The sequence below is a fragment of the Hydra vulgaris genome, chromosome 09 (assembly GCF_038396675.1).
Source record: "Hydra vulgaris chromosome 09, alternate assembly HydraT2T_AEP".
NCBI lineage: Eukaryota > Metazoa > Cnidaria > Hydrozoa > Anthoathecata > Hydridae > Hydra > Hydra vulgaris.
In genome coordinates, this window is record NC_088928.1 from 56,377,765 (window position 1) to 56,402,500 (window position 24,736).

General features: G+C 30.0%; 1 long non-coding RNA gene across 1 annotated transcript in view; it reads left to right on the top strand.

The window, feature by feature from the left end:
• Positions 1–15,488: 15,488 nt before the first annotated feature.
• LOC136084881 (uncharacterized) overlaps positions 15,489–24,736 on the top strand; it is a 32,764-nt gene continuing 23,516 nt past the window's right edge. Inside the window, exons 1-2 of the long non-coding RNA XR_010640918.1 lie at positions 15,489–15,662; positions 22,087–22,381. This is a non-coding gene — a long non-coding RNA (uncharacterized LOC136084881). The remainder of the gene's footprint in view (positions 15,663–22,086; positions 22,382–24,736) is intronic.

Genomic DNA, 24,736 nt, shown 5'->3' on the forward strand with positions numbered 1-24,736 from the left:
CCCTTAGGTGCTTCTGATCACAGTTTGATCTCTCTAAAACTAATATCTCATTCTTCTTCATCACCTGAATCCCCCTATTATCGAACCTGTGCTGCTGCGATTGCCAATCGAAACCGTTACTTCCATATTTATCAGCAAAACAGTTCTCTAGAAAACAGACGTCTGTTTATTACTGCTAGAAACAACTGTAAAAAGGTTTTGTCTAACGCCAAAACCCGCTATTCTCAGGTCATGAAATCTCGTATCTCATCTCAAAAATTAGGCTCTCGTGACTTCTGGAGAATCTTTGATAATATCAATAATAAGGGCAAATCTATAATTTCACCTCTCTTGTATGGTTCAGACTTTGTCACCTCACCTAAAGACAAAGCCGAACTGTTTGCTAAAAACTTTTCATCAATATCATCTCTTGATTCCACTAATTGCGTTCTACCTGATATTGCCAACAAACAGGTTGATCCATTGCTTGACATTCATATCACTCCAGCATCTGAATCTAAAGTGATTTCCTGCCTAGACTCTTCCACAGCTTGTGGCCCTGACAACATACCTGTTATTGTCTTGCAGAAGTGTTCTCCGGAGCTGTCGTCTATACTCTCAAAACTATTCAACAAGTGCTTATCAGAGTCTTGTTTTCAAGCCTGCTGGAAAGCCGCATCTGTTATCCCTATCTTCAAAAATTCTGGGGAGCGATCTGATTTGTCTAACTACCGTCCCATAAGTCTTCTTCCTATCATAAGCAAGGTTTTTGAATCTTTAATTAACAAACACTTAATCTCTCATCTTGAATCTAATAACTTACTTTCTGACCATCAATATGGATTTCGATCTTCTCGTTCTACAGCTGATTTGGTAACAGTAATAACTGACAGGTTTTATCATGCATTAGATGAAGGTGGAGAGGTTAAGGCCATCGCTCTTGACATTTCAAAAGCGTTTGATAAAGTTTGGCATGCTGGTCTTCTCCATAAGCTTTCTTCTTATGGTGTATCCGGCAACATCTTTAAGATCATTGAATCCTTCCTTTCCAATCGTAGCATAAAAGTTGTCCTCGAACACTCTTCTTCTTATTCTGTAACCTCAGGGGTTTCTCAAGGTTCTATCGTTGGCCCTATACTCTTTTTAATTTACATTAACGATCTTCCAGATATTCTCACATCTAAGGTAGCATTGTTTGCTGATGATACTACCATTTATTTTTGTTGTGATAAGAAACCAACACCTTCTGATTGCTTGGAGGGGACATTTGAGCTTGAAAAGGATCTCACTTCTGCTACAGCATGGGGCTCACGGTGGCTGGTGAACTTTAATTCAGATAAAACTCAATTTTTATTCAGGCAATCGTTATCGCAATAATTTAGATCTTCCTATATTTATGAACGGTGATGTACTCGATGAGTCACCTACTCTTCATCTTCTAGGATTAACTCTTACTTCAAATCTTTCTTGGAAACCATGTATCAAATCGGTTGCAAAATTAGCATCTGCTAAGGTTGCATCTCTTTATCGAGCTCGCCACTTTCTTACTCTGGATTCTATTCTCTATCTCTATAAATCCCAAATCCGGCCTTGTATGGAATACTGTTGCCATATCTGGGGCGTATCTTCTAATGATGCCCTTTCTCTTTTAGACAAGGTGCAAAAACGCATTGTAAACATAGTTGGACCTGCTCTTGCAGCCAACCTCCAACCATTATCACATCGTCGTAATGTTGCTTCTCTTTCTCTTTTCTACAAATACTATAATGGGCACTGCTCTAAAGAGCTAGCGTCTCTTGTGCCATCTACTAAAATTCATTCTCGTGTTACTCGTCATTCAATTAAGTTTCATCCTTTTTCTGTGACTGTTCCTAAGTGCTCCAAAAACGCTTATTCGTCTAGTTCTTTTCCTCGAACATCAGTTCTTTGGAATTCGCTTCCTTCATCTTGCTTTCCTGATTCATATAATTTGCAATCTTTTAAATCGTCCGTCAATCGTTATCTTGCTCTACAATCTTCATCTTTTCTCCTACAGTAACTTCCAACTTTAATTAGTGGCTGCTTGCAGCCTTGTTGGAAGCAAAGATGTTTAAAAAAAAATATATATATATATATATTTATATATATATATGTATATATATACATACATATGCATATATATACATAAATTTATATATATATATAATTTATATATATATATATATATATATATATATACTTATATATATATATATATATATATATATATATATATATATATAATATGTAAAGTACATTTATATAGTAGTAAACTTTATTTATAAAAATATACAATATTTAAATCACATAAGTAATATTTTTAAACTGAATTTGTAATGAGCTATAATATTATTATAGCTTATTACAAATTCAGTTAAAAATAAATAACATGACGCTGTTTATTTAATTTTTTGGTCCTGCCATATAGTATTTGTTTTACTATTAAATTAGTAACAATTAAATCACATAGCCAGATTATGACACTAATTGAAAGGAAACAAGTGAAATTATGAATAAAGTAAAGCTAAACGAGCTACTGCATTACTAATCTGGTTTTCATAACCATCAGCTGTACCACCTGGTAATTGGTCAAGAGCATTTCTTTATTTCAAAATATGATATGTTGGTTTATTTCTATTTTGTTTTAAAAAATGTTGAGAAGAATTAACTTTTTTTAATGCATGACTGTACCTTTTCATGAAAAAATTGCAGATGATTAGGTCTGCAAAATCAAGGAGATGACGGTGTCCAATTTGTTCACAGTACAAAATCTTGACATGATTTGAATTTGTACATGTACATTGAATTTGGCCCGATCCTAATAAGCTTTTATTATATTTTTAACTACAGTAATTCTTGTCAAAACTGCAAGAAATTGTTTTATAGAGTTCTGAAATTTTAAAATCACCATAATGAATCAATAATAATAAAAAATTATGAATATATTATTTTGTTGCGTTACATTTTGTTTTAGTTTTACTTTATTATGTTTTTTCCGTTTTAAGTCTTTATAAACTCACAAGCAAAAATGTATATAAAATGTCAACGAATATTTCGATCGCCATGGATCAATGCCATCAAAATATGTTACTATGTTAATTTAAAATATGTTCAAATTTGAAATATGGTCGATTAATATATAATTGCACATGGCTATTAATACTTTAACACGTTCGCTGCCGAGCTATTTTAAACTATGCTTTGTTTCTTTGCCGAGCCATAATGTCTGCAATGATTAATTTTTGCCGAGGCTGTTTTTCGCGGTTTCGTTCTCATTGCCAAGGCTAGATATCAACATTTCAAAAAATAAAATATTTTTAATCTAAAATAATTCTATAATATTTTTTATTCTGAATATAACTGTCAAAAAAAAAGGAATACTAGTAGACTCGTACTTTGGCAATGGAGAAGAAAAATTTTTCTCCAGTGCCAAAGTACGAGTTTACTCGTAACACCGTAATGAGTATAACTCATTGCGGTGACTACACCTTATCAAGATGTAATTGAGAACTTGAAAGTTGTAGTTAAGAAACGTAAGATGTAATTTAGAACATGGAAGATGTAATTAAGAAACGTTAGATGTAATTTAGAACATGAAAGTTGTAAATAAGAAATTGTAAGATGTAATTGAGAAGATAAAAGTTGTAATTGAGAAATGTTTATAATATAGATTATCAGAAAGAAGTTATATATTTTGTTGCCTTAGTTTACCTTGTAATATTAGGTTTGATCGTAATTCTGCCAAGGTGGCCATATGGGTTGGTTTTCAATAAATAATAATATATTATCAATAAAATAAAAAAGGAATTTGTGGTTGGCGGTAACTACATATCTTCCAAGGAAATTTAAATTTCCGCAAAAGACCCAATTGTATGCTACCTTATATTTGACACCTAAAATTTGCGCCAGTCGCAAAATGACGATTGGGTCGTCATTTTGCTCAGCACATTCAATACCCAGTAAATATTGAACAGTTGGTAAGTTCTTGGCCCGATCCTAATAACCAACTATTAGCTACAGTTGGGCCAACAGTCGGCTATTTAGTTGGTACCGTGAAAAAAACGCAACGCTTTTACCAACACTTAGCCAACTGTTTCATAAACTGTTGGTACCATTAACGGCCCAACAGTAATAAAACAGTTGGCTAACAGTTGGTACCATTACCGACCCAACTATACGATTTTTTTTCGCGATTTTTTAAATTCGCTTTTGCACTTTAATTGAAAGTGTTAATTTTATAAATGTTTACAACTATCTTAACAACTTGACGTGATAGTGAAAAATGAGTTGCATATTTGAAATCAAAATGAGAAATGCTATAAAAAAAATAAATTGTTTGCTTGGCACCAGAAAAAATTTTGTTGTTATTGACCTGTGCAATAATGCAGTAATAATCATTGTAATAATAACATAACAACTACTATTATATACATGTGTATTTCTGTATGTATATATATATATATATATATATATATATATATATATATATATATATATATATATATATATATATATATATATATATATATATATATATATATATATATATATATATATATGTATATATATATACATACAGAAATACACACGTAAATAAGAGTTAAAATACAAATAAAGATTCTAAAAAATAAGCTAGATGAAAAAGACGAAATCATTAAAAACCTAATATATAGAATTGAACATTTAGTACTTTTAGAAAAACAGAACAAAAATGTACAAACTTTAGATAATGTTGTTGTTGAAAGCGAAAAAGCATGGAACATCGTAGCTGGAAAGAACATTAAGAAGACTAAAGAGCAAATTAACATCATCAATACTATTGCAAATGAAACAGCAGAACGAATGAAAAAAGAAAATAACATACTAATTTACGGAATAACCCAATGTAATAATGATGATATTTTTGAGAAAAAAAAGTTTGACCAGAATGAAATAAACACAATTATGTCTAAAATTAATACAAAAGATATAAAGATAAAAAAATTGACACGTTTAAGATCTAAAATAGAAGATAAATCAGCACCAATAATTCTTGAATTAGAAAGTAAAGCCTGTAGAAATTTAGTGTTGAAAAATGCATACAATTACAAGGACAAAATTAATGGTATTTATTTTAACGTTGGTATGACTGAAGCAGAAAGGTACCTTATGTATCAACTAAGAAATCAAACTAAAGAACTAAATACTTCAATTACTAATGCATCGTCGATATATTATGGTATCAGAGATTACAAAATAGTGAAATTAAAACGTACACAAAATTAGCAATCAATGAGTTTAAATATTAGTTCATTCAAACCAATTTTGTATAATAATAAATTCAACAAAAAAACATTGCAACTAACACATTGACTAAATATGTTAAAAAATCTCAGACTCATGATGTAATTAATTCTGAAAAACATAGTATAGATGTAAATAAAAATTTCTAAGTTGTAGATACACAAATGATACATCATTAAACAATAAATTTGACTTGTTTCTATTAGATATTGCATCCTTTAAACCTGATATTTATATGATCACAGAAACTTGGTTTAATGAAAACTCAGTTACACATGTAAATGGTTATCAAATAATCCATAATAATAGATCAAATAGTCGTTCAGTTTAAACACATGGAGGTGGTGTTGCTATCTATGTAAAAGAAAGTTTTTTAGTTTGCTCACCCAATGATAGTTTCACTAAAAAAAACGACATTGAACATACTTGGTGTATTTTAAGTATAAAAGATGAACAAATTTTACTTGGTTGTATTTATTGGCCACCTGATGAAGAAATAAATAACTGTACCTATAAAATAATAGAAGCAGCTAAGAATAAAATTGATCATAATAGGTACTCTGATTTACTTATTTCAGGAGATTTTAATTATCCAAATATAATATGGAAAAAAACAATGTTCAAAACATGAAAATACTCCACCAAATTTGTTGAATATATAAATGACAACTACTTACATCAAGCAGTTATATCACCTATATATATAATGCAGATTTAACTAATGGTAATATTTTAGATTTAATTTTAACAGAAACACCTGAACGTATAAATAAAATCCATCATAACCCAACTTTAGGCAACACTAGAAATGGACACCAAATACTTAGCTGGAAATATTTTGTAAAAAACACCACTAAAAATGAAATGTCAAATTTCGGGAAATCTGGATTTAACTATAAACTTGGTAATTACAGTCATAAATAAAGCTATTAATGAAAATGATTGGGAAAGTCTTTTTGGAAAAAATAGTATTAATGAGTGCTATGAAATATTCCTAAATATCTATAATGAATTATGCAACAAATACATTCCTAAAAAAAATATATACTTCAATAACAAAATACAACCCAAACCTTGGATTGATAGAGAAGCAAAAAAAGTAATAAGAAACAAAACAAGTTTATCTCACAAACTATTATCTAATGGTTTTAAATGTGACAAGCTAAAAGTCCAATATTTTTATAATCAACAAGACAATAAAAAATCTAGTTAAATCAAAAAGAATAAATTATGAAAAAAAAAAATAGCTGTGTTATTAAAAGAAAATCCAAAACTATTTTATGCATATGTTAATTCAAACAAAAAAATAAAATTAGGCATTAATATAATAACAGATAAAAATGGTTCTTTATAAACAAATTGTGATAATATTGCTAATATCCTCAATGAAAACTTTCATTCAGTATTTGTTATAGAAGATCCACCAAATTTTCCTAACATTAACATTACAGTAAAAACAAGCAAGATTTTAGAATTAGATATAGACTCAGTAATAACTCAAGACATCGTTAGAATTAAACTAAGTGAACTAAATTTCAATAAAGCATTAGGAGCAGATGGTGTAAGTTCATATGTGTTAAAAAAATGTCAAAATAGTTTTTGCAAATCTCTAGAGTTACAATTCAAAAGATCCTTAAAAGAAGAACATATTCCACTCATATGGAAAATGGCAAATGTAACACCACTATACAAGAATGGAGATAAAAATGATCCTGCAAACTATAGACCAATTTCATTAATGTCAATACCATGCAAAATTCTTGAATCAATCTTAGGTGACAAAATAATGGATTACATGTTAACAAACAATTTATTAAATAGTAACCAACATGGTTTTCGAAAGAACAAAAGCTGTACTACTAATCTACTAGAAACACAAGATATTTTATTTGATGCTTTTGAGAATGGCTGGTATGTTGATATGTTGTATACAGATTTCTCAAAAGCTTTTGATAAAGTACCTCATATGCGATTGATGCTAATGTTAAAATCATATGGTATTTATGGAGTAATTCTAAATTGGATAGAAGCCTATTTACATAATAGAAAGCAACGAGTAATTTTAGGGGATTGTGTATCAAAATGGCTAACAGTCGAGAGCGGAGTTCCACAAGGTTCTGTCCTTGGGCCTCTTCTATTTCTTATTTTTATAAACAATCTGCCAGACACATTAAAAAAGAATATTAAACTATATGCAGATGATAGCAAAATTATAAATATTTTTAAATCAGATGAAGATATTCGCATAAACAAATTACAACTAGATATTGATAATATTATGAAATGGTTGTCATTATGGTTAATGAAATTTAACTATGAAAAGTGTAAAATTATGCACATTGGCTTTAAAAATCCATGTATAACTTATTCAATGTTCGACACTGAAACTCAACAGAATAATATCTTAGCAACATCAAAAGTAGAACGAGATTTAGGAGTAATGATGCAATCTAATTTAAAATGGACCAGTCATATTGATAAAGCTGTCGGAAAATCAAATCAAATGCTTGCTCTTATTAAACGAACTTTTAAATATTTTGACTCAAATATGGCAAAAAAATTATATAAGACTTTTTTAAGAACCCATCTTGATTTTGCAATCCAAGTATGGTGTCCTTATCTGAAGCAAGACATTTTAAAGTTAGAAAAAGTACAGAGAAGGGCAACAAAACTCGTACCAACTTTAAAAAAAATGCCATATGAAAAAAGACTACAGTCATTGAAATTAACAACTCTAGAAGAGCGTCGTTTAAGAGGAGATCTTATTTTTCAATATAAAATACAGAACGGTTATGAGGAAATAAATTGGATAAACGACTCAATATCAAAAGTTCAATCAAAACCTTACAATTTTTGTAGTCATGACCAAAAGTTAACAAAGACATACTGTATGAGTAATGCTAGATATAATTTCTTTTCGTGTAGAGTCGTAAATGCTTGGAATGGTTTACCATCACATATTGTCGAATCAATAACAATTGACCAATTCAAAAATAAACTTGAAAAATTAGATTATTGCAAAAATTATTTATTAAATACTAAATAATATTTATATACATTAAAAAGTAAACAATGCTATTTTTAAAACATTTATAGCTGTTATAGCACAACATCTTCTGTTATTGCGTTCCACAATTGATTTCATCAATTGTCACAGTGTACATTATTATACTATTATTATACACACTGTATTTTAATAGTTATTATAATTATAATATTAATAGTTAAAATAGAGCTAAAATGCCAAATACAGATACAACAATGGTGTCATCATAAAATTAAATTAAAACTCTAACAAGTTTCATAATTTATATCTGAATGTGTAACTAATGGATAAAAGTAAAATATTTGTACGTACCAGCGTAACGGTTATATTAAAAGGAGAGTTCGAGTTTATAAGTTTGAGTTTAAAAGTTTGAAGGAGAGTTTGAGTTTAAAAGTTTAATCAAAAGGTAAATAAGCGTGTGAAAGAAAAAAAATGATAAATTGCTTCAAAATAAACTAAATATAAACTATAAATACATTTATAAAACTTACGAGAAACTTTAACGATTCAAAAACACGCGGTATACAGTCGGTTAATGGTTGGCGCGGAATGCCAACAGTCAGCCAACTATAGCCAATACTGGCCCATCAGTTGGACTAGCTAAAGCGTGTTTACTGGGTAATATATTCGATGAATATAAAAAATAATGTTTTCTTTCAACTTATTTGGTTGTATGTATTTCATGTCAACAAATTGGACAAGGTGGTTCTGGTTGTTCCAACAGTGGATGTAAACAAATTTAGTGAAATAAATGCACGGATTCAATTTAATAACAGACTTTCTGTTTATAGTGTATTGATAAATAACACAATGACCTTTCAATTCCATTACTGTATTACTGTATTGGTGGTGCATACAAATGCTAAACTTGATATTATTAACTTATTAAAATGCATGTATAAGAAGATTTTTTATAATGACCTTTAAGCTTACACTTTGAATTTGCAATTACAAATAATCTATTCTCATTTCCATATTACGACTTCTTAATTAGAACTTTTGTTTTTCCAATTACATGATGCGATTTCGTATTTACATGTTGGGTTTCTCAATTACATTTTAAATTTTCCTTATTTCATTTTGTGTTTCTTAAATACATATTGCGACTTCTAAATTACATGTTGTATTTCTCAATTGCATCTTACTTTTCTTAATTACAACTTTCAAGTTCTCAATTACATTTTAAAAAGGTATAGTAATATAGCTTATTTGATGCAATATTATTATAAATAGTGTTTCAATTTTTTTGCACGTGCACATTGGGAGTTATCATGAGTAAATAAGGTAATTTATATTTTGTTTTCTTATTTCTAAATTGTTGTGTTTTTTAGAATAGAAGCTAAAATATGTTTGATAACTACATTATACTGCATGTTATTAAAAATGTGAAAAAAATTTGATTTACACAATGTAAATGTTTTTTAATATATTAAAAAACATTTTAATGTGCTTTTCGAACTTTTTTACACAGTATACTAATGTGTTTTATAGATAAGTGATTTCTTTTTTATAAATAGATAATTTATAAATTTATCGATCTCATATTTGCTCAATACAGATATTCCACAATTGGATCAGCACATATGATTATGGAAGATTGTGAGGATAGTGAAGATAATGGTATTGAAGATTCGGATTCATTTTTCCCTTTACTACTACGTCTTCAAGCTTGACTGTATCAGAATCAGGTTCTGAAGATAATAACACTGAAGAAAGTGATGGCAATCAGCTTTTTCGCCGAAAAGAGCTAGAACAACGGGTGGTCTTGCTTATAGACAAAATCAAAACAAAGCTCAACAGGTAGATCTTATAAGTAATATTTTACCTGACAAAAACAACTTCTGAGACAAATCCATCTAAAAATTCAAATCGATGAAAAGATGAGCCGAATATTGTAAAACAAATTCAATTTAGTGCCCATCCTGGTTTGAAGATAAACACGGAGAGCAAGAAACCATTAGATTTCTTTCGACTATTTGTTACAGAAGAGCTTATAAATACTTTGGTAGTTGAAACTAATTGCTACGCAACGCAAGAAATAAATAAGCAGCGTCCCCTCAGAAGAAGCTCCAGTTTTAAAGATTGGAAACCAATAAATTCAGAAGATATGCGGTAGTTTCTTGGAGTTCTTCTTCATATGGGGTGTGTCAAAATGCCATCTTTAGAACACTATTGGTCTAAGAACAGTCTCTATAGAGTTCCCTTATTTTCTAGAATAATGCCACGAAATAAATTCCAACAAATGGTACAGTTTTGGCATTATATTAACAATGAAGATTCATGTAGTGGTAGCTTGTGTAAAATTATTGGACTTCTCGATCACTTAAATAATACAATGGATAACATCTACTTTCCTAATAAAAATATATCAATCGATGAGTCAATGATGCTTTGGAAGGGACGTCTTGTATTCAGGCAGTACGTGAAAAATAAAAGACATAAATATGGTATCAAGTTCTATGAGCGAATCAGATGGTATTGAACTAAAAGTAAAGTTCTACTCTGGCGAGACAACTCTCGGTAAACATTTGTTGAGTCAAACGGGAACTATTGTTTTAGACTTAATGGAAAAATTTCTGGGAAAAGATTATCACCTGTACACCGATAACTTTTACAATTTCTTTAAGTTAAAAAAGCACATGATAAATCAAAAAACATACATTTGTGGTACTTTAAGAACTGACCGAAAGTCAAATCCAAAAGAATGTACAAAAGCAAAACTGAAACAGGGAGACGTTATAAGCAGAAGCAGAGAGGATATAGTGGTTGCTAAATGGAAAGACAAAAGAGACCTGCTTATGATTAGGAACTTGCATTCGTTGCAAATGATTGAAGTGACAAACAGGAGAGGAGAGAAGAAAATAAAACCCAATATTATTAAAGATTACAATCAATTTATGTCAGGAGTAGATAGGGCGGAACAAATGGTATCATATTATGATTGCCTAAGAAAGACAATTAGATGGTATAAAAAAGTAGCACTTCATCTCTTTGATACTTTTTTGTTTAATGCTTACTGTCTAAACAGCAAATATGGACTAGATAAAACAATTTCCTTGCTTAAGTTTAGAGAATTAATTGTTACGGATTTATTGTGTGAACGTTTGAATGAAATTGTGCCTCAAATCACCAATAATAGCTTCCACTACTTGTCTTCAATACCACCAAATGAAAAGAAAAAATTCTCAACAAAACCATGACGAGTCTGCCCTAAAATAAAACGTAAAGAAACACGATATGAATGTGCTGTTTGTGAAAAAAGACCTCCGTTATGTATTGACGAATGTTTCAGAATGGATCATTCAAAAAAATAGGTTTACACTTTAATTTTCATGAAATAAAATTAAAACATTATCAATTTTTACTTTTATCTGTTTTAAGCTATTTCTATCTTTATCCGCATTTAAATTAGGTTCCTTGGAATTTTAAAACAAAAACTTGAGTGTAATATTTTCTGAAATCAAATGTGAAGCTAAGAAGAAAAAAAAAAAAAAAGTGAATAGACAAAGCCAGTCATGCACAAATATTACTTGAAATAAGTTAGTATAACTACGAGTTTACTCGTAGTTGGCAAACTCATGACGCCGGCTTACTACGAGTATTCTCGTAGTTGGCAAATATCAAAGTCCCGCTAACGACGAGTATACTCGTAGTTGGCAAATAAATGACGCCAACTTACTACGAGTATACTCGTAATTGGCAGCGGACGTGTTAACACGTAAAATAAACGTTTTAAACAAACAAAACAAAAGCAATTTTTTTTAAAAACCAAAATTTTTTTGGGTTTTAAAAAAATCTTTATTTAATTTTATTCACAAAAATCTAGACCATCCAGTATTAAGTACTAGAATGGCGAATGGACTGGCAAGTCCATTTGGAACTCTGGTCTTAGTCATAATTGTTGCGGGGTGGTGGTTCTCTCTAAATCCAACATTTCTTTAAACGAATACTTACGGTAGAATAATAAACGTCATAATAAAAATTGATGAACACGAAAAAGGAACAAGAAAAAAGAACCATTTTTTTGGCGACCTTGGAGACATTTTAAAAGACTACCCGTTCTGATGGCTGATTTCAACATGGTCAAAAAACTACCTCTTGACAAAGGAGGCTTAAACAACTCTCAATATCACACCGATGGCATTGCTGAACTCGGAGTCTTCCAAGGTAATTATAACCTAGTAATGTTATTCGTTCTAAGTTCCTAAACAAAAGAGAATTCACACGGCGAAGTCTTTTTCCCCAACCCCTTTTTTGACCACGAGTTCGTGACAACAACTATCTATTTTAGAAAAACTAGGAGAGGACCAGGATACTGGAAATAAAATTGTTCTTTCTTGGAAATAGAGGTGCTTATGCAAAAAATCGACCTCTTAATTCAAGACTAGCAAACAAAAAAAAGGTATTATAAGTTTATTTTAAAATGGTTTTGACGATTGCAAACTTTTTTTAAAAGCTGAATTACAACACATATCAATACAGGAAAATGCGAAAAACAAAAAACATATGAATAGAATTGAAAACGATATCCAACGAGAGTGACAAAACGCAAACCCAAGTTTATATAAAATCAAAGAAAAACGCGATACCTTTTTTCTGCTCCAGTTTCCAGAGGCGTTTGTTTGCACAAAAAAAATTAATAGAAGAAGGAGAGAAATCTTCAAAGTTTTTGTACAAGATGGAAAAAACTCAACAGTGGAACAAATCAATTACCAATAATAGCAAGAATGACGGCACAAGTGAACCTGAGAAAAACTTAACTCACTAGCATCATATTATAAAATATTTGCACCAAAACATTATGCAAAGACAGCCAAAACTTTTTGTCACACATCACTAAACATTTGAGTGATGATAATAACCAATTTTTAAACACTTACCTAACTGGCGCGGAATTAAAAGAAGTCCATTTTAAATTTTAAAATTGAAAATTTCCGGGGTATGACGGATTTCCAGTTGAGTTTTACAAAATCTTTTGGCACATTTTAGAAAAAGACTTTAAAGAACTTGTCTACGAGATTCTTTTTGTAGAAAAACAAACCAATCACTCTATGAAAAAGTTAATAACTTTTCTGGTTGTCAAACAAGAAGATTGCACTGAATACAAAAATTGGAGACCCATATCTTTAATTGGCGCTGATTACAAAATAATCACTAAAGCGCCGCCCCTAAGAGAAGAAAAATTGGTGGAAAAATTATAGAACTAGATCAAACTAGCGGAATTCCAGATAGAACAATATTTTCATACGGTGCCACCTGCTGTTCCATAATTCACTTATGATGGTTTGAGTGAATGTCAACAGCATCTGTGAGGTAGGGTTTTTCTCAGATAAATTGGCAGTTTCAAATGAGAAAATCAAATTTATATACCAAAAATTTTTTTGGGTTGTTAGGGAGGTATCTACATGTTTAAAATATTCCCTTATTCTAATAGAAGGAGGACAGTAGAGAAAAATGTAAAGATTGTCCTTCAAGTTTTACATTTGTTGTTTTTAACGATCTGTTGCCTTGTGCTTTTAGCAAGCAAGGCTGCAGATGGTAAGCTTTTGTGAAGAAATTGAAAGAAGATACTTTTGTCGTCTCGTATGCGTGGGATGTGAAGATTTATTTCTAAATTTGGGTCTACGGCTTCGTTGTTTTTGTTGAACTGTTCCAGAAAAGTTCTGCTAACAAGACTGTTTTTTTGTGTTTTGCTACTTTTAAGTAATTATTTTTTGGTTGATTTTAGGGGCATGTTAAATAGGGAGTTGTTTTTGCCTAAGATTTCAATTGTAGATTTTTAGTACTTAAACATTTTGTTGTTCCAGTGTTTCGGAAAAATATTTTGCCTTAAATAATTCCAGCTTTGATTTTTATTGTGCATTTTGTAAACAAACTTGCTAACCAATATCTTGAAAAATAGTAAAAATTGTGAGCTTTTTTCCTCTTTGCATTCTTTTATTTGAAAGAGTGTTTTGAGGCGAAGTGCAAGGCTTTGCTCCTTCAAAGAAAAAGTCCGAGACCCCCGATTTTGATGGGTGAGAAAAGTGTCTCTCGTTTGACCAAATGGAAATTGGACTTTTGCCTCTGATTTTCAAAAATTGTTTTATGCAGACGCTCTATTACCCATTCAGGAAAAAGCAACACATTTGCCAGAAACCACACTTTTAAAAGTCATTGCTCCAAGCAAAAAGGCACGGAGAAACTTAAGCTTTGACTCTATTTTATTCAGAACAACTGTACAGTTGAAATTGGTAGTAACTCAATCTGGTGTAAAACACTTTATATTATAAAACCGGTGTTACTGTTCCATTCTATTTCGCCCAATATTGTGTGCATTTTAGGATCAAAACTCCCAAGAGCAAAACCCTTGGTTTTTGAGGCTTTAATTACTAAACCACTTGCTTTTTAAATAGTTTTACGTTTTCAAAGAAATAGCAGAAGTTTTACGGGATCATCTGTAAATTAGGCAACGCTAATTTTAGCTAATAAACAAAACGAAAAACATCAAAGGTTTTCCTCGCAGAGGTTTAAGTTTTTCCCTCGCAGAGCATTAAGTTAAACAAAACTCAATATCACAGCGCTGAAGAGCAATTAATATATTTGAATTTTTCAAAAAAACTTTTTTTTTAGAAAATTAACTATTGTCAAAACCAGTAAACATTATGAGTTAACAAAAGATCATTATGAGGTTGTTAAACTTTATGAGGTTGTTAACAAAAAAACGTTATTAGGTTGTTAACAAAAAATATTTCCATTAACTTACAACGCATATACTTAACGCTTATACAATATATACAACACATATACAATATACAACATAACAATATATAACGCTTATATGACATATGCAACGCAATACAACGCATCAGGGGCGTTGCCTTGGAGGGGGTAGGGGGAGTCTTCCCCTCCCAGAATCTAGAAAAGAGAAAAGCTGGAAATTTCCTTGCCACGAATTGGGACAGTTGGGAAATCGGTGATAAAATCAAAAAATATTTTCTAGTTAAATAAAATTAAAATGTTTGCGAAAAGCCATCAAAGATCTAATTATGTTTTGACTTGGACAAATAAACTTTACGTTTATTAAACGGCTTATGGCTGTTTTCCACAGGACGAAATAAATTGCGAAGTCATAACGGAGCGCCCTTTTGATTTCCACGTTGTTGTTTTTTTTCGCGCTACTTTTTTTTGTTATCAACAATAAAAATGGCAGCTGCAAGTTTATGTAATAAAAATGGCAGCTGCAAGTTTATGTTTGACTAAAAACAGTTATTCATTTTTTTTCATACTTTCTTCTTTGAAACTTGAATATTTATTTTCATGAATTGATTTTAACATTTCTGTCTTTGTATAAAAGGTATGATAGCATTTAAAATGATATGATTCATTTTTTAATATAATAATTTTATATAAAGCTTTTTATCAGAAAGTATAAGAAAATAAATGCTAAACTCTGATATGAACGTTTTGCGCCTGTTATTATTTCCAATTATCAGTATTCTTAAGTAGGATCAGAATTAGGTTTGTAGGAGTAATAGGCCTAATAAGAGTATATAATAGGATTATTAGTCTTATTCTATTATTATAAGACTCTTATATCTTATCACATTTATTAAGAGTGATAACTTTTATAAACATTAAATCATTTAAATATTACGGTAAATTATAGTATCTGCGTTTCCAGCACTAACTATGAACAGCAAAAGATATAAATTACAATGTTGCGTATGCAAAGCAGTATTTAATAACGACGATAAAACCAGTCACGAAAGATCCGTTCATGGTGGTAGAAAGCAGTGCCGGTTTTAGCACTACCAGCGCCCTGGGCGAGATTTCTACGGCGCCCCTAGCTCAATTTAACCCCATTCAAAATAAAGGCAAAGGGTAAAATAACCAATTAGTTTCGCCCCTTTATATTCGGCACCCTGGGCCATCGCCCAACCAGGCCCTACCCTAACGCCGCCACTGGTAGAAAGTTTCATATACAAAGAGTGGGAGCCCCAGAGAATCCTTTTGTAGCCTCCTTAGCTTCAAAAAAACGAAAAATGAAACCCCAGAATGCTGGTAACGATGTAGAAGTGGATGATGAAATACAAAGTAGTGAACATACAAAGTTAGACTTGATAATAATTGAAACATCGACTTCAACATGTGATATATCCATAGAAGAAGAAACAACATCTTCTGATAAAATATATGAAGAGGGCGCAAGTTCAAAAATTTAAGATAATGATGCAAAAGGGGAAAACCCGGTTTATGTTGTAGTCCAGGAACAAGCAGAGAAATTTACAGAATTAAATTCTAAATCAGATCATTTAACCCAGTTTCCTGACCGAGATGAAAAGGATGACACGAATATTATTAACTTGGATACTACTGAAGTAAGCAGTGAAACAACAAAATGGACTTCGCTCATGGAGAATTTGGGTGTTTTAATAGATAATCTTAAAGATTGTAATGACATTTATAAAAAATATTGTAAAGAAGAATTAGTAAATGAAAAATTTGCTGCAATTGAAATTGTGAATGCAACAAGTTCTGTGGTCGAAATGTCAAAATATGTTTTAAAAATGGGAAACGCTTTTATAAAAAAAACTCGATATCAAAGCTCAAAATAATATAATTGACAAATCAGATTCATCAGCATTGATAAGCCATGACCCAGGTTTACGTCCACATACAATTACGGATAATCAAAAAATTGTATTTAATCCAGTTAGGGCCACACCAACCAAAACGAGTGACGGTAAAAACTGATTTAATCCCCAGTGGTACAAAGAGTTTGAACAATAAGAATACAGCACCTAGAAGGATGCCACAGTTTGTTTTGTCTGCCGCCTTTTCCCTAAGGGTGTTGGGAAGAAGGGAAAAACTGAAGATGCTTGAATAATAGTTGGGGTGAGATCTTGGTCCAAGATCAAAAGCTATGGGAAAGACAAACTTGGAAAGCTTCAGGCGCACTTTACCTCTCAAGCACATAAAGTTGCATTAAGAGAATATTGTCTTGAAAAAAGGACATATAGATCACCTTATTGATAAATCCAATAGACTTGCTGTATTAGAAGAGCAAAAAATAGTGGTGCGGAATAGAAAAACTATCAAAATTCTTATCGATACATGCAAGATTTTGGGAAGCCAAGGGCTAGCGTTTAGGGAATCGGACAGTGCTAATCAAGGTGACTTAGTTGCAGTTGTGAATCTTATCTCTCGCCACAATCCCACACTAAAAGCCTGGATTGAAGATAGAGCACTTTGTCCATATAGAGTTACATACACGAGTCCATCGTCTCAAAATGATTAGTTTAATTGCAACTGAATTAAAGAGTAAGATCATTGATGAAATTAACAGTTTTAATTTTTTTCCGTGATGGCCGACACTACTCCCGATATGTCACGTAAGGACATAATTAGTATATTTGTGAGAACAGCCAGTGAAAACGGTGAGATTTGGGAAAGGCTTTTGAAATCCGTCGAATGCACTGATAAGACTGGAAAAGGGATGGCTGAGCTAATTTTATCTTCTTTACATAAAGAAGGCATTAACACATCGAAGATGGCTTTTCAGTCGTATGACTACGCAAGTTCAATGTCTGGACAATTTAAAGGAGTACGAAAGTATATAACAGAAGAAGTTGGCCATAAGAACACCACAGAACAAACACTGCTCTTTGACATGCCTCCAATGTTAATACTTTAATACGAGAATTGTTTAATGTCCTCGAACAGTTGCATGTTTTCTTCACATTGAGCACAAAAAGATTTAGTCATTTAAAAGAGAAACTTAAAGACATTGACAGTGCAATACAGCTTGTAAACCTGTCTAGAACAATATTTTACCGGAAAGAATTCAAATAGGTCATAGACTCTCTAGCCATGGGTTTAACCGAAAACTCGGCAGCATTAAAGGAAATATTTGCCCCTATCACCAAAATTTTTAGTTTTCCGTTAAATAAGGATAATTTGAGTATTGAAAATTTAACAAAGGCAAACAAACTTTTTTCTCCTGGATACAAGGATCATATTCCAGACGTTCATGTGCTGAAAGGCGCGATGGAAATTTTGATAGATATCTGTTAAGAAGAAGGTGATGAAGTTTTACGTCATCAAGAACACCAGCCAAGACGCTGCAAGACATTTTGTACCATGTTGTGAAGTTAAAGGATATACTGAAAGAAGTCCATAAACTATGCATTTTTGTAATCACAGCTGTTTATGATGTAGCATTAAATGAGCAGTCAACTCAAGATTGTAAAATCACATCTGAGAACAACAATGAGTGACGAGAGATTGGATAGTCTCATGCTACTGAAGTGCGAAAAAGAATTTTGTAAAGGAGTTAACCCCGAACATCTTGTTAAAGGATTAGTTCAATTGAAGAAACGTCATATTAAAATCAAACGGTAGACAAAAAATGATAGACTGATGATAAAATATTGTGCGCATAAGTTTTGTAATAAAATATTATTTTCCATATTCCTTTGTACTAATTTATTTCCGTAAAATTTTAAGCTGCTATATATGTTGCCGAATGGTTCGTAAAGTTTATTTGATTTATAAATTGTAACATTTTTTTGGACTGATACAATTTCACTATGAATGGGTAAAACTTTTAGACGTTTTTTGAATTGAATATTTTCCCTGGAATTCTCTCACGCAACGCCCCTGCAACGCATATACTTTACGCATATATTTCCATTAACTTACAAACGCATATACATAACATAACTAACAATTTTTTTCAAGTTTTAAAATGAATGAACTTCTTTTGCGTTTTCTCTCAGAAATATGTTCCAAATTTTTCATCCAAAAGTTTGCTAAAAACTCAGTAAATCTGCCATTTGTGCAGATATCAAGTTTTTTTTTTTTTATTTTGTAGATTTTTCTTTCATCTTAGCAGTATCAATGAAGAATTTTCTTCAAATCTCAACATAAGAAATATCCAGATAGGTCTGTAAATACAGTACCATGTGATTACATCTGCGTTTTCAACTTTGATTAGCACATACTTTTAATCAGATGATTAAAAATATGTGCTTATCAAATTTATGCGTTTTATTTATGCATTTTTTCAGCGCCGTTCTTAGCCTTTTTGTCACCCTTGTGCAAAATTTTCACCGCCGCCACAGGCAGTTTTATTAAACTCGTAGTAGATCTTAGGAAATTGCATGGAAAATAACAACAAATCAAACTTAAAAATAATACATTGCAACGAATGGTAAATTTACATACAAAAAAGAATGTTTTATTTACATAAAAATATTTTTTTCAATTTATAATTTTTAAAAATTTACATTTTAAAACATATGACACAATTAATTTAAATAAAAAATTTTTTGTGCGGCCGTAGAGCAGTGGTTTGAGTTCTGGCTCAAAACTAATTGGTAAAGAAGGGGTAAACTTCCTAGTTAAATGCACAGAAGTCCTAACGGTCTCAATGCATTGCTATGAGACCGTTAGGAATTTTAATTACAATATGTGAAATAACATAATTTCCGCCCCAGTTTACTTGCCTTCCTCGTGCAGCGCACGGAAATAAACATTATTTTTAAAGCTAATTTCAAGTTTGCTGAGTTTAGTATATCTTATGCATTGTTTTTAAAGTCTTTATTTTGGTACGATTTATAAATAATGCGAATGAAAAACAAAATTTCTAAAATTGAATATTTCTTTTTCGGAAATGACTTTTTATACCTTTTAATTTTGTTGTAAACGCTATATGAAAGTAAAAATACATTAAATATTTTTTTTTAATTATTTTTATTTTTTTTATTCAATTTTTTTGTTCTTTAATCCTTACAAATTCGTAATATATAATAAAATCTTTACAGAGTAAGTAAAATAAAATAAAAAATTACAAAGTTACATTATACAAAAAAATATATAAAGTAAAACTGTAAAGTATTAGAAATTACTTCAAAGAACGCGGAAAACTTGCAGAAGACCGACGGTCTTGTCATCAAGAAATCGCTATGCGTTACTAATATTTTTGGATGCTTTTATTTAAAATAAGTTTATATAATTTTTTTTTTTTTTTTTAAAAAAAAATGTTATCGGTTTTCGGCAGAATGAGAATAAAAATCCAAAATGCAAAAAACAAAGTATGCAGACAAAAAGAAGTTTTTAATTTTTTAATTTTATTTCAATACACATTAATATAAGTAGGTACACGATTTGCTAAATAGGTAATATATAGCCGTTCGAGTGTTGATAAATAAGCCTATTATATGCTTTTGTGTTTTTGTTATTGCTGTTGTTTTTGAGTTATTTAGAGTTTTTTGAGTTATTAGAGTTTACATTAGTTTCGGAACAAAGTTAGTTTTATACATAGTTTTAAATGTTTTTGGGTTAATAAAAAGTCATAAAGTTGTTAGTGTTTAAAATGAGATCTTTTAATAACGTTTTCAGAGTATTTAAGTTATTCGATTTTTTCAGTTGAGTATTTTTTGATATTAATTTGTTATATAAATAAGGACCACGGTACAAAATGGAAAAGTGCGAGAGATTTGTCTTTTTAAAAGGTACGTTGAAGTTTCCCGTTCCTCTGGTACGGTATCTATTTTTGCTATTTTGGAAAAAATTCTTTGAAAAGTAAGAAGGAACAAGTCCAAGTTTATATTTGAGCATAAATAACAAATTTTGGAATATATTGATTTGATATACATTTAATGCTTTCAAATTTTTTAAAAGTGGCTCAGCATGCGAGAGTCTATCCCTATTAAAAACTATTCTTGCAGCATGTTTTTGTTTTCGATATAGTGTGGTTAGTTTGGATCTATGAGTGCTTGCCCACGCAACATTAGCGTATATGTAGTAGCTTTGTATAAACGAGAAGTATAGAAACTTTAAATTATCAGGAGTATAGGACTAGCTTTGTAGAGGATACCAATGTTTTTTTATATTTTGGTATTTAATATATCTATATGTGATTTCCATGAGATGTTCTCATCAATAAGTATCCCAAGAAATTTAGTTGCTTGGGTTCTCTCTATTTCTTTAGTATCTATATTTAGCGAAGGTAAATCGGGTGGTATTTTTTTAAGGTTAGAATGAAAAAGAATGTATTTGGTTTTTTCTGTGTTTAGCGATAATTTGTTAGATTTTAACCAACTGTTTATTTTTTCAAGTTCAGTATTTGTAGTTTCATAAAGTTCTGTAATTGATGAGGATGCATAAAATAAATTAGTGTCGTCCGCGAACATTATGAAATCCAATTTACTTGGAGCTTTAGGAAGATCGTTTATGTATATTAAAAACAAAAGAGGTGCAAGAATGGAACATTGGGGGACACCGCATTTTATTTTGAGTAATTTTGAAAATTTTTTTCCATGAGCAATAACGCATTGTTTTCTGTCTAGTAAAAAATTTTTGAACCAGTTTAGTGCAACACCTTTTGTCCCATATTTTTCCATTTTCTTAATTAAGATAGCGTGATCTACCTTGTCAAATGCCTAAAATAAATCAACAAAGGCTCCAAGGACGTATTTTTTGTTTTCAAAGGAGTCATTTATATTATTTATAAGATCAAGAATTGCGTGTTCGGTTGAATGTTGCTTTTGGAAGCCAAACTGTTTTTCATTTAGGATTTTGTTATTTATTAGATATTTATACAGTTTATTGTATATTACTCTCTCCAAGAGTTTTGAAAATACAGTAGCACTGAGATAGGTCTGTAGTTATTTAGTGTAAATGCATGACCGGTTTTTAATATTGGTATTACCTTATCTATTTTTAATTTATTCGGTACGGATCCTGTAATAACTGAAGATTTAAATATTTCATAGATTGGTTGTTTTATCTCCGAAAACACATTTACAACTATATAGCTACAAATGTCGTCTATCCCAGGGACCTTATTCGTCTTGAGCGAGTTTTTTGCAATTTCTAGTTCTTCATGGTTTAGTCCAGAGAAAATATTTAAACAGAAATGTTGGTTTGTGATATAGGTTTCGAAGGAGATATCAGAGCATTGATTTTTTGAAGCCATATTAGGGCCTATGTTTGCAAAAAAGTTATTGAAGTTTTCAGCGATAGAAGTTTTGTCGATATATTCAGTTTCGCTAACGATAATTTTATCGGGTAAATTATTTGATTTAGTATCGTTTTTACCTATTATTTCTTTCAATATATTCCATGTTTTTTTAATATCACTTTTGCTTTTTTGTAGTTGTTTTGAATAATATACTTTTTTTGAATTTTTTTCTAATTTTTTCAAATAGATTTTTGTATTCCTTGTAAGTAGTTAGTTTCGTTTCTGTTTTTTAAATACTTGATATAGAGTTTTTGCTTTGTTTTTGATGATTTTCTAATCATCTTAGTTATCCATGGGCAGTTTAGATACTTTAGCTTTATTTCTTTCTCTTCAACAGGGAAATGTTTATTGTAGCGATCTAGAAAAAAATTTATAAATAAATTGTATGCGGAATTTGTGTGTCTAATATCTGATTTTTAATATGATTTAAAATTGTGGTCAAATCAAACATCAAAAAAAAAACTCCTCGACTCAAGGTCAAAACAAAATTTTTCTTAGTGCAAATATACTACGAATCTTTAAGAAGTCAAAAATTATTTTTTATCAGCCAGATTTTTCAGTCAAAATCAAACATACTTCGAGTTTCTGTAAGTCTTAAAAAATTACAAATTTTATGAAAAAAATTTATATTTTTTCTGAACTTATGTTTTCAAACATTTGTGCCTAATTTCAACAAATTTTATGGTGTTGGGTGAAGATTTTTGCTTTTTTGTGTTTTTTGAAAAAACTTTACTCTACAATTTGTTTGTTGTGTTAAAAAGTTACCAATTAAAACTTTTTTTTTAATTTTTTTTTTTTAATTTCATTTTATATTTCGCTGTTAAAATAAATTACAGATGAATATTACGTGGTAAATATCAGTATATAAAATATTTTAAAAACAGACAGGACTCAAAGAAGATATGGATGATGCAATGTCACCTCAATCTTTTCATCTAAATATAATAAAATATTGATATTTCAAATTATAAAGTATTCAAAAAGAGTTATAAAATTCTAATAAAAATATAAAAGTAATAAAATAAAAAATATATATAATATACTCAAGATATAATAAAAAAGTTATTTATTTATACAGTTACATTGATATTTTGGAATAACTATATTGCAATTTTAGGTATTCAAAGAATGAAACAAAAACATATACACAAAGGTTTAATAATTAATACATTAAAAGAAACGTATATCATTAGTAACTGCTAAGAATAATAAGAAAAATTCATTAAATTTACAAAATTGTTTTGGAATTATTATTCCGCAAAATTAATAATGTGTTTTTGCTTGAAACTTAAATGAGTTTAATGATTTTACTATATTTGCATTAGTTTTTTGAAAAGAATTCCATAAATTAGGTCCTCGATATGCTACTAAATATTCTGTATATTTATTTAATTTCCTTGGCAGTTTGAAGGAATTTGATCGTTTTGTGCTTAAGAAATAGTTTTCATTTACATTTTTCTCAAACTTACAAATAAAATTACCTGGAGTTAGGTTATAAAAAATATTTATACATTGAAATTAGGCGCTGTTAAAAATTTAATTCGTATACATTCATCATTTTTATATTACTTAATAGGGGTTTAGTATGGTCTCCCCTTTTTTTCCTGTAAATAATTCTGCACGCATGTTTTTGCAAACTATATATTTTTTTATGTTTTGATGGTTGTGTACTAGCCCATGTAATATTAGCATAGCTAATAAAACAATAAATTAAAGAAAAGTATATTAACTTTATACAAACTGTATTTACATATGGACGAACTCGGTACATCGGACCAATGGTTTTACTAACTTTTGATTGTAAATATTTAATATAGGGAAGCCAAGATAAATTATTATCAACAAGTATTCCTAAAAACTATATATAGTCTTGATTTTTTATTTGTATGTTATTTAAAAAGGTCTGGTAATTTAAGGAGAAGATTTTCATCTTGTATTTTTTTATGAAATACTTTGAAAAAACAAAGTATGCCTTTTTTAAAGCATACTTTGTTTTTTCAACGTTTAATGAGAGTTTATTCGCCATAAACCAGTCATTTATCTTATTTAATTCAAAGTTAATGTCTGCATAAAGTTGTTTGATACTATTGTTGTAAAGAAATAGGTTTGTTTCATCCGCAAACATAATTTGGTTTAACTTTACTGATGCATTATTTAAGTCATTTACATAAACTAAGAATAAGAGAGGACCAAGTATCAATCCTTCCGGTACTCCACACGGGATTTTAAGTATTCCGTATTCTTGATTTAGAACATATTGTTTTCTATCCGTGAAGTAACTTTTAATCCAATAGCAGACCTTATTAGTTACTCCATAATGCTTCAACTTTTTTAACAATATACAATGATCAACAGTGTCAAAAGCTTTTGAGAGATCGATAAATATACCTAAAGTAAATTTG